At 47.1% G+C, this 11011-nt stretch overlaps 1 long non-coding RNA gene across 1 annotated transcript; it reads right to left on the bottom strand.

Annotated features, from left to right (window-relative positions):
- Positions 1 to 3272: 3272 nt before the first annotated feature.
- On the bottom strand, positions 3273 to 5404 carry LOC123398957. Its single transcript, XR_006610293.1, has 2 exons — positions 3620 to 5404; positions 3273 to 3511 (listed from the first exon to the last, which is right to left on the bottom strand). It is a non-coding gene; the product is annotated as an uncharacterized LOC123398957 (long non-coding RNA).
- Between the last annotated feature and the right edge of the window lie 5607 nt (positions 5405 to 11011).

Here is an 11011-nt window from a genome sequence, read left to right as displayed (position 1 = left end):
TCTATTTTTTTCTATCTACTTTATTCTACCTAATAAACTTACTATCTAATTTAACAGAAAAAACAGAAAAGAAAAACTAACTATCTAATTAAAAAAAACAGAAAATAGGGGTACCGGAGGCACACACCAGAGTTGGGACGGCCGGTGAGGGGAGGGGCGTCGCCGGAAGCCGGTGAGGGGAGGGGGCGTCGACGGGAGACGTGAGGGGAGGGGCCTGCGCAGGGAGCCAGTGAGGGCAGGTGGCGGTGACGGGATCCGATGAGGGGAGGGGGCGGCGCCCACAGTCAGTGAGAGGAGGGGCGGCGCCGGGAGCCGGTGAGGGGAGGGGGCGGTGCCGGGGGCGGGTGAGGGGAGGGGCGGCGCAGGGGGTGGCGCCCGCAGCCAGTGAGAGGAGCGGCGGCGGCGGGGGCTGGTGAGGGAAGGGGGTGGCGCCGGGGACAGGTGAGGGGAGGGGGCGGCGCAGGGGGCGGCACCGGGGGCGATGGAGGGTTGGCCGGCCGCCGGTGGTGCTGGAGCGACGCGCGACGTGGTGGAGAGAGAGACAGTAGTGGCTGAGTGGGGGTAGTGGAGCGAGGGGAGGGGGTGACGGCCGTTATAGGCTCGTCCCCTTTGTCGTCTGCCCCCGGACGACAAAGGGCCCCATGGCGGACGGCAAAGGCCCCCCGGACGGCAAAGATCCCCTTCCGTCGGACATGGCAGGCCTAATGCATGCTGGGACCCATCTGTCCTCTTTGCCGTCTGCCTAGGTCTCTTTGTCGTCCGCTAGCAGACGGCAAAGGGCTGACCAATGGCAAATAGTCTGTTTGCCATCAGTCAGCCCTTTACCGTCTCCTTGATGCCAGCTGACGGCAAAGAGGTTCTTTGCCATCAGCCAGCAGACTGCAAAGAACTGTCTCATGGCAAATTACTGGATTCCTAGCACCGACTGCTCCAGTTGATAGTAGCCTCGGGGACTACACCAAGTGGGTGCGCTCAACGCGCCCCCACTGGAAAGATAGAGGATAAGGGATCCACACCTGACCGGCCTCTATCGATCAATACAAGGAAACTGAGACTACCGCTAACTGCCTGAGGCGACGGTAGCCTCGAGGACAACACCGAGTGGGTGCGCTAAGCGCGCCCCCATTGGAAAGATAGAGCAAAGAAAAGGCATGCGCACCCGACTAGTCTTTGTCGAACATACAAAGAAAATAAGACTACCGCCGACTGCCCCAGTCGATGGCAGACTCGGGGACTACACCTAGTGAGTATGCTCAACGCGCTCCCACTAAAAGCAAACACCCAACAGGTGTGCCGTCGAGCATGCCCACTCGAGATTCCAAGTCGGGAACAGATTCAGAAACAAGTATGAAACAAATGCATACGTGAAGGATTCACCCGAATGTTCTTTGCCACTGCTTCACTCGCATCATACACCTCCTTCAATCGCCCAACCAGCACGTCTAGCTGAGCCAAGGCTTCCTCACGCGCCCCCTCCTGATCCTTCGGGATATGGTGGAGCTGGAAGATGTTGTGATCCTTGGGGAGAGGGTCAGCGGATCCAGTTTGAGTGACGCCACAATCGAGGCGGCCTCCTACATGTGGCGCTCCGCCTGATTAGTAATGTTCCTAGACGGTCGCCGCACATGCCAGCCCAAGAAATCACTCTGGCATGCACGTTTACAACAGGTATCATGAACATAGGCATTTCTATTAATGAATATAAGAGTTTTACACAATGAGCTACAAGGTTAATGGCAGCGAAAAAAGCTCTATCTAAGGCAGCATGGTCTTGATGCAGCTCCAATCCACAGGGATCTGACTCGGTTACGCTCCTAGACCGCAAATGCTCTGTCTCCTTAGCGACGAACGACGGATCCTTATGTGAACCTGGCCACATTAAAAGTCGCTGAGTACTTTTGAATGTACTCGCAAGCGAACCAAACTAACATATACACCAAGCAAAGTAATCCATGGCATTCAAGCAGGTATTTGTTATTAGAGCAATATTAATCATCATGACATAGCCTACCTATCTAGCAAGGTTAATTATCAAGGTATAACAGGGTTATCTAAATAGATAACTTCTGAAGTAAATGCTATAAGGTAAAGCATATTAGGTAAATGATTTATACTCCGACTATTCTCATGATCCAGTCTGAATCTGATTCAAATCCAACCCTACTGATGTGGTCATCCAACCACTCATCTCATAGCCATCTCATGGCTAACATGTCATATACCGGACATCTTCCGATGTCTACACCAGACGAGTTCTTCCATCATTATCATCACTCTTACGGTTGATCACCTACTGAGGTCTGGTCGTGCTGTCCAATACCATGGACTCGGCTATTCGAATAGATTTTACACTCTGCAGAGGTTGCACACTTTACCCAGACTATGGAGCACTCACCTCGAGATCCCAATCGGGTGGACCAGCATTACTCGAACAAAACTTGCCTGAACCGTGACCCTCTCATCATATCCCCGGAAACCACTCCCTTCCGGAGTCTTTCCCTCGGTGGACCTGTGTCCTCATGACACCTACCACCATCGTGGCCAAACAAAACTGTCCCAACCGGGGACGGGACCAACTCAACTTAACTGGGCTCACAGGGTTATCATCACCTACCTGATCAGGGTAGCACGCATGCATAACCCCCCCCCCCTCTTTGGAGGTACCGGTGAGAGCGATCACGTGAACAGCTCAAGTCACGGCCGTCCCATATCGGCAAATGTGGTTGCACGAAAAAGCCCAGACAGGTGACTCGAGATCAACCCATTAGGTTTGGCTTAAACAACATATTTATCAAGCATGGTTGTTGTCAACAATGACTTAACATGATGATGATTATGCATGAAATAACAACGGTAGAAACACCACAACCTGTTTCTATATAATGAGTCATTAATAAGACATTATGTAAATGACAAGTTATTACTTGATGATTTCTAACTGTAAATTAGACCCTCGGAACCCTCGCATAAAACCAACAAATAAATCGGTAGCCACCAGAACGGCTATGACAACACAGATCTGGGACCTTACCGGAATAACTCAACCGCGGCTCAAGATGGCTGGAAAGCAGCTCAGAGCATGATGTGGTGTTGATAATAAGAATGTAGCAGTTCCCTAAGACGACCGAAGAACAGCTTAGAGCATAGGGTCACTGCCTCGGAAAGAAATTCAACAGCCCCGTGACGGCTGAAAAACAGCTCAGAACACGGGTCAGCGGCTGACAAGAGAAATATAAAGTTGGCACCCACCCCGGACGACCGAAAACAGCTCAGAATCAAGCGTGGTTCCATTATTGAAGAAAATGCGAGCAAGGGTTCGTCAGCATCTCATACAGAACATTACTATACACTCACACATAAGCATATTGAAATAATATGCAAGAACATCGCAGAGCAAAGCTTTAGGGCATATATCACATGGTCGGCTTGCCTGGGGTTGAAGAATACTCCCGGAAGAGGTGCTGAGAGTCCGCGGAAAGGATCGCCAGACATCGCTCTCTCTTGAAGGGGGCTGATTGGAGACAAGGGCAAAAGGGTCATTTTCACAGTCTCACCACCTTGTGAAAATGCTATCAACATGACGGGATCGACGAGACGAAGCCGAGGGTTTTGGAATCACCTCAATCGGAGTCCCGAGCAAAAAGATAAGACCCGATGAAGTTTAGGGACCTATCCATAAAAATAAATTCCTACAAACAGGTCCCTGACTGGAAACAGAACGCGCCTCCGGGCCGAGTACGCTTTTCAAAAGAGAAAGCGCATTCCGGAGAATACATTTTCACTTAAGCGCGGGGGCCCGGGGCTGATCAACGCCTCACAGGCTGACGAATGGGGCCAATGGCATCTCCTTCCTCTCTCTCTCTCTCTCCTCCCTCCCCTCGCTCATCTTCTTCCTCCCGACAGGACAGGGGACAGGGAGGGGCTCGACGCCGGCGACGGCTGCCGGTTGCTCCGGCCATCATTCGTCGCTCTCTGGCCACCAACAAGCTCAGGGGACCAAGCTGCATCCATCCCCGTAGGTGGCGGAGCCTGGGGAGAACCCGGGCGAGGTTGCCCCTAGCCATGGCGGGCGGGGCTCGGGCGCCGAATGGTGCGGCGACTACCGGCTGTCAGAGGGCTAGGAGAGGGGTTGGAGAGGTCCACGCCGCAGAGGGGAGGACAAGGGCGAGGTCAGAAGGAAGAGAAGGGGCCTGCACCACGCGAATTTAGCAATGGAGGGGCGGCGGCCATGGCGGCGATTGGAGGCAAGGAGAGGAGCCAAAGCTCCGGGGAGGGGACGGGGACGATCAGTGGAGTGGGGAGAGGAGAATGGGGGGCTGAGATGCTCGGGGTAAGGCTCAGTCATGGCTATATATAGCTGGCCGATGATGAGCAGATAGGATCGGCCACCGTGGCGTTCTTAGCCACTCACTGGTGCTCCGGTAAGGTGGCGAGCGTTCGGTGGTGCCGTACCATCACCCAACAGCAGGACGAGACAGCTCGAGGAAGAAGAGGCCAAGAGAGGGAGGAAGACGACACTTCCTGACGGGACAGCACCTCGGCGGCCACTATCATGGCGGGGGGAGGGGAAAATAGGAGGGGGAAGCTGATGAGAGGGGTTACGTGGACTCCCCGAAGCTGTTTGACACGCCAGGACACACCGAGGCTGGCCGGAACTGTCGTGTCGATGGCAACAAAGCACAGTTCACCATTTTGGCCTGTCCCAAGCGTGGTCACCACGGGTCCTACATGCTCTGGGGCTTTCCTGCGTGTCCCATCATGTCCAACATCTCATTCACTGCTAAATAGGATGAGACATGAGAATGGAGTCCACAGGAAGGCTCTGGGAAGAAGAAAACTACCAAAATAGTTTCTGGCAGCAGCTGTTTGTAGTTGTTTCTGGAGAGATGGATGAAGGAAAGGAGCTGAATCTCTGTCACAATGGAATATGATAGGAAGGAGTATAAGCTTACATAATTTGAAGTCATTTAGACCCTGTTTGCTTACAGTTCCTTCACAAACCAAAAATTGGTCCAGAAACTAGAATTTGAAGTTGGGCTCAAATGGCTAAATGGATTTGGATCAAATTTGGGGAAGAGGGTTTACTTGAATATATGGAGATGCTGGAAAACAATTCAGCTCATTTGGGAATGCCTGCATGGTACTTCCTTCACAAAGCTTCCAAATAGGCAGAAACTTAGGGAAATTTCTTGGACAACATTGAAGAAAGGGATTGAGCTGATTTTTGGTATTCACTAGTGACTTAACAATATAAACCACCATGAAAAGTTTCAGCTCAAGGAGATCAAGGAATAGAGCACTTCCTTTGCAAATTTCCCAACTGGATAGAATTTGCAATTTGATGTTGTGCTCAAACTTTGAACTATGGATCTTATTATTTTTACGGAATTGGGGAATATATGGATATGAGAAGCTCCACAAATTATTTGGGATTTTTCCTGGCTACCAAAATGGTAGTTCCTTTGGAAAGTACCCAAAATGCTATATTGGCATAAAATAGGAAAATGCAATTTTCCTTTATTCTATGATGGCCAATATTTTATGGGAGCTCAATATGATCACAAATAATACCTCCACAAGTTTTCATATGCTTTTTAGATGGATAGCTATTTTCCTAGATTTAATTCCTTCAACTAGCAGAAAAAAGGAATTAATTATAAATCAAAAATATTGCAAATGACTTAGCAATATTTTTGCATATCCAGGGTTTAAGGATAGGGTATGATCATTGGGAAAAGGTTTGGGAGGCAACAGGGAAAAAGAAATTGGGGTTCTTTTGAAACAGGAGAGATCAGGGTTTCCCTTCCGGCAATTCGGAAGGTAGGGTTTTGACGGCAAAACCCCGAGAAGATATATTGGGTAGAAAGGCTAGACTGTGGAATTTTTTGGGAAGGCAATGCTAGATGACCATCTTCACATTCCGAGGGTGAAAGAAATCCGATAACATCGAGAAAAAGACGGGTGTCAAATCCCGCAAATGAAAAAAAATCAGGGAGCGAAAACCAGGGTGTTACAAACCTACCCCCTTAAGAAAATCTCGTCCTCGAGATTTCCAGGCTTACCTCCCGGGGAAAGGGGACTTACATGTGTGCGACTTGGATCCATCAGTTGTCCTGCCTTCCTTGATTCTCTGACTTTTTAACTGCCTCTTCGGAGGGACCAAGTGTCGTATTTGCACATGGCTTTCTTGAATCCTTCTCTTTCCTGTCAGGTGTACTCTTTATTCCGATAGTAGTGTTGCAGGGTGGGGTAACGGGTACTACCCACAAACACCGTAGTTCCAGGGATTGGAAGTATCTGCTTCGGGCTTTATAGTAATGCTTCGTACCCTGACTATCATCGGTAATACATCCTTTCTTGGTACCAAGCTCACGTGCTCGTATGTCCTCAAGTGAATAGGAGTGGCTTTATTTTTGCCGTGTCAAAATGCTCAATCTGGTGTTTCCTTATGGCTTATGCATCCTAACATTGCTCTCAGGTGATCCATAACTCAATGAGTTATCATGACCAAGCTATTGCTGATATATCCTCAACTGCAGGCATGATCACAAATAATCATAGACAGTAATCTCTTATTCTAATGACGTCATGATGTCTATGAGATGTTGTTGTCGATGTGCTTTGAACAATTCTATGTCTTGTTCAGACTTTGATGTTCGTGAGTATGGCTCTGTCATATATATAATCTCTGCAGTCCTTGTTGTGATCACGGGGATGGGCCTAGTATGCCTATCACTTGGTGTATCTTTTTAGGGCATAGCTTCTTATCTGGGTTGATGGCCCATATTCATGAGGAGTGCTACAAGCTCGTTTGTGTCCGTGCTGACGTGCAACTATTCCTGACTTGATGCCTCCACGACAACGAAGCCAGAAAAGAGCTCGTCCCAATTACTCAACAATTAGAAATTGTCTTGCAATAGCCCACCAGCGTGTGTGATCGCGACAGTTTTCGAGGGTAGAGTATTCAACCCAAATTTGTTGGTTTGCCCGACGGGAAGTGAAAGAGTATTCTCAAGTATTAGCAGCAGAATGTGTCAGATTCAACCACACCTGAAAGGTTAGTGTCTGCAAGCAAAGTATCAACATCATAGTAGTATGATAACAACGGTGTCAGAAATGATCCGTTGACAAGGCAGCCTATTCCTAATTGTGGTATCAATGGCGCCAGAAGTTCCCCGTGGACGGGAAATATTCTTTCCCGGCAACGGTGCGAGAAAAGGTATTGTAGCAGGTAGCAGCAGTGGCAAGGAACAATAGTAGTGATAGCAGTAGCAAGTAGCAGCAGTAGCGAGTAAAAGCAGTAGTAAGTAACAGCAGCAGCAACAGTGGTAACAGTAGCAGAGCAAAGCAAGTAACAGTAGCAGCAACAGTGGTAACAGCAGCAGAGCAAAACAAGTAACAACAGCAGAGCAAAACAAGTAACATCAGCAGTGGGACAAACTCGTAGGCAATGGGTCGGCAATTCGTTGGATGACATTCATCATGCAACAGTTATAACACGGAGAGATATGTGGCTAGCTCCCGTTCGTCAATGTGATGTAGGTATGCATTCCATGTGTCGTCATACGTGCTTAGGGAAAAGAACTTGCATGACATCTATTGTCAATCCCTCCCGTGGCAGCGGGGTCCAAAAGGATACTACGGGATATTAAGGTTCTCCTTTCAATAAAGAACCGGAACAACGCATTAGCACTTGGTGAACACATGAACTCCTCAAACTATGGTCATCACCGGGAGTGGTCCCGGTTATTGTCACTCCGGGGTTGCCGGGTCATAACACATAGTAGGTAACTACAACTTGCAAGATCGGATCTAAAACACACATATATTGGTGACAACATAATAATTTCAGATCTGAAATCATGGCACTCGGGCCCTAGTGACAAGCATTAAGCATGGCAAAGTAGTAGCAACATCAATCTCAGAACATAGTGGATACTAGGGATCAATCCCCGTCAAAACTAACTCGATTACATGATAGATCTCATCCTACTAATCACCGCCCAGCGAGCCTACGAATAGATTACTCACGAACGATGAAGAGCTTCATGGAATTGGCGAGGGAAGAAGGTTGATGATGACGATTTTCCCTCTCCGGAGCCCAAAACGGACTCCAGATCTGCCCTCCAGATGAAGAACATGATGTGGCGGCGCCTCTGTATCGCAAACGCGATGAAATCTTCTCTCTTGATTTTTTTTCTGGATGAAAGGGAATTTATAGAGCTGAGTTTGGGGACGGCAGAGCCACATGGGCCCCACAAGCTTTGTTGCCGTGACCAGGGGGTGGCCGCGGCAACACGGCTTGTGGCCCACTAGACCGTCCCCTCCGGTGGATCTTTGCGCGGGTATTTTTCATATTTTCCAGGAATATTCTCCGTAAATTTTCAGGACGTTCCGAGAACTTTCATTTCTACACAAAAACAACACCATGGCAATTCTGCTGAAAACAGCGTCAGTCCGGTTTAGTTCCATTCAAATCATGCAAATTAGAGTCCAAAACAAGGGCAAAAGAGTTTGGAAAAGTAGATACGATGGGGACGTATCAACTCCCCCAAGCTTAAAACCTTGCTTATCCTCAAGCAACTCAGTTGACAAACTGAAAGAAAAAGAAAAACTTTGACAAACTTTGTTTGATCTTGTTGTTGCAACTATGTCTAACTCATAACCAGAATTTCAGCAATATCACAAGTTAACCACATAAGAAAATGACACATAGGTCTCACGGTAAACTAATATCAATGGCATAATCAGCTGGCGAGAAAATAATAATGAGTTTTAGATACCAACATTTCAATAAAAACAAGCATGAAGCAATACGAATAGGTGGTATCTCGCTAGCTCTTTCTGAGATCGCAAAACATAAATGCAGAGCACCTTCAAAGACCAAGGGCTGACTAAACATTGTAATTCATGGCAATGAAGATCCAGTCATAGTCATACTCAATATCAATCAAAAGCAAAGCATAAAAATGACATAGGTGCTCTCTAATTGGTGCTTAAATAAGAAGAGGATGACTCAACAGGAAAATAAATAGACAAGCCCTCCACAGAGGGAAGCATTGATTTGCAGAGGTGCCATAGCTCAAGCTTTGAAAACAGAGATAATAATTTTGGGTGGCATGCTTTCATTGTCAATGCAATGACCAAGAGTTCTCAATATCTTCCATGCTACTCATGCTATAGGCGGTTCCCAAACAGAAAAGTAAAGTTTTAAGTCCCCCACCACCAATCAATCACACTCCACGGCTAGCCGAATCCTCGGGTACCGTCCATACTAACATCAATCTGGGGGGAGTCTTGTTTTACAGTTATGTTTTCGATTTAAGCGTGGAACTGGGCATTCCAATTACCGACCCCTTTCTCGTGAATGACAGTGAATAAAGACATGTCGAGGATAACACGCCTAACATGGAAGATACCAATAGCCCCCTGTCACCACATGAGCGGTTCGGGCATGCAAAACAGATTATTTCTTGAAGGTTTAGAGAATGGCACATGCAAATTTACTTGGAACGGTAGGTAGATACCGCAAATAGGTAGGTATGGTGGACTCCCATGGAAAAACTTTTGGGTTTATGGAAGTGGATGCACAAGCAGTATTCCGCTTAGTACAAGTGAAGGCTAGCAAAAGACTGGGAAGCACCAACTAGAGAGCGACAACAGTCATCAAGATGCAATGAGTTTGACTACCATGGAGTGCAAGCATGAACATGATATAAATCGCCATGAACACGAACATCATAGAGGCTATGTTGATTTTGTTTCAACTACATGCATGAACATGCGCCAAGTCAAGCCACTTGAATCATTCAAAGGAGAATACCATCCTATCATACTACATCATAGTCATCTCAAAATCTGTGTTGGCATTCAAGACAAACCATTATAAGCCCCTAGCTAATTAAGCATGGCATCAGAAACTATGATCTCTAAGTTTTCATTGCAAACATGTTTCTCTGACAACAAAGCTGGATCAGGAACGATGAGCTAGTCATATTTACAAAAACAAAATAGATAGAGTTCATACCAGCTTTTCCAGTCTCAGTCACTTCATCATATATCATCATTATTGCCTTTCACTTGCACGATTGAATGATGTGAACAATAATAAGATTGCTTGTGCATTGGACTAAGCTGAATCTGCAGGAAAACACAAAGGAGAAGACAAAGTAATATGGCTCTTTAACAAATGAATAGGTCTACATGTGAGAGCCACTAAACATTGTAACCATGGTCTTCTACCTTGACCCAAAGAAAAAGAAAACTATTTACACGAGAAAGCTCCCAACAAGCAAAATAGGAAAGGAAAATATTTTTGGGTTTTTTGAAAAGGACACAAAACAAGAAAATAAGAAAACGAAAATAAACTAGCATGGATAATAGAGTGGCAAAGTGTAAACACCGACTAACAAAGTGAAAGCATAAGCATGAATGTGAGGTCGGTGAGAACACATACTCCCCCAAGCTTAGGTTTTTTGCCTAGCTTGGTCTACTCCCAAGGCGGGAAATAACCAGCTCCGGGATACTCCGGAGCGGACTGTGGATGCCACTGCTGTGTGAGCTCCTCTAGCTCCCATTGATAAACTGGCGTCTGGTACTCGACTGGCGGCTCGGGCACGGGCACCTGTGGTTGGGCTAAGCCCCAATATGCGTAGATGTCCGAGGGCATAATAGTGTACCTGCATGCATGAAGATCGAACAAAGAAGGAGCAGGCAAAGTAATAGTCTCTCGAGTACCCTGACTGAATACTAAGTTATAAATCATCCGTTTACTAGCATCTCTATCCAGAAAATCATGGCGAACCATGCTGTCATAATCCAGATATTTCTCAGGAAGAAGCATCTCTTCTTCCTCGCGAAGTCTAATAGGTATCTCAAAGTGTCTAGCAAGACGAGTAGCATAGATACCTCCATAGACGACACATTTGGAATGGTTTGTGTTCAACCGCTGAGCTACTATAGCACCTAGGCTATAAGTCTTAGTGCTATAAAGGCCTTCATGCAAAACCGC

The sequence above is a fragment of the Hordeum vulgare genome, chromosome 5H (genome assembly GCF_904849725.1).
Source record: "Hordeum vulgare subsp. vulgare chromosome 5H, MorexV3_pseudomolecules_assembly, whole genome shotgun sequence".
NCBI classification, from domain to species: Eukaryota; Viridiplantae; Streptophyta; class Magnoliopsida; order Poales; family Poaceae; genus Hordeum; species Hordeum vulgare.
This window is presented reverse-complemented; position numbering and strand designations above follow the sequence as displayed.